The sequence below is a fragment of the Magallana gigas genome, chromosome 1 (genome assembly GCF_963853765.1).
Source record: "Magallana gigas chromosome 1, xbMagGiga1.1, whole genome shotgun sequence".
Taxonomy (NCBI): domain Eukaryota; kingdom Metazoa; phylum Mollusca; class Bivalvia; order Ostreida; family Ostreidae; genus Magallana; species Magallana gigas.
Genome location: NC_088853.1, coordinates 3,158,480 through 3,159,528, shown reverse-complemented (window position 1 = coordinate 3,159,528; position 1,049 = coordinate 3,158,480).

The window sequence follows — 1,049 nt, the reverse complement described above, 5'->3', positions numbered from 1 at the left end:
ACTCTCCAACAACGTGGAATACCACAAACACCTTCCGAAATCATCATCTCTTCATGGAGACCCTCAACCAAACAACAATATTGGGTGTATTTCAAAAAATGGATGTGTTTTTGTGATGGAAGGAAGATTGATTACTTTTACCCATCTGTAAATAACATTTTGTCATTTCTAACAGAACTGTTCAAACAGGGACTTGGATATAGTAGCATTAATACTGCTAAATCATGTTTAGCTGTTTTTCTAGAATTGATAAATGAACAGTCAAATTTAGTTGTAAATAGTAGCATAGTGAAGAGATTCATGAAAGGCATTTTTAATATTAAACCTTCATTACCAAAATATAACAATGTTTTGGATGTTTCTGTTGTGTTAGATTATTTAGAAACTTTGATGCCTCTTCAAACCATATCACTTAGATTATTATCTCATAAACTTGTAACTTTATTAGCTTTGTTGTCAGGTCAACGTAGTCAAACACTTCAATTGATAGATATTAGAAATGTACAATTTAATCGTTTTGGTGTAAAAATTTATATTGGTGATATGTTGAAACAAACTCGCCCTGGATATCCTTTGACACCTCTTGAGTTCAAGTATTTTACAAATGAAAGCTTGTGTGTTGTGAAGACTTTACATGTATATATTGAAAGAACAAAAAGATTAAGAAAGGATGAGACTCAATTGTTTGTTAGTACAGTAAGTCCATTTCACAGGATATGTAAACAGACAGTGGCAAATTGGATAAGAACTGTGCTATGTAAATCAGGGATTGATGTGAAACAATTCTCACCTCATAGTACAAGGAGTGCAGCAGTCAGTGCTGCAAAACAGTGTAATGTGCCAATTGGTGTTATTCTCAAATCGGCAGGCTGGGCATCAGATTGTGTATTCAGGAAATTTTATCAGAAAGACATTATTACTCATAAAAATATGGGAGAAAATTTATTGAAAAAAGCTAAAAAATGACTGGGTTATTGTTTTATATAACAGTATGAGATAGTGTGTATAAACTGGTGTATATTTACTGTTGTAAATATTAAGTATGTATA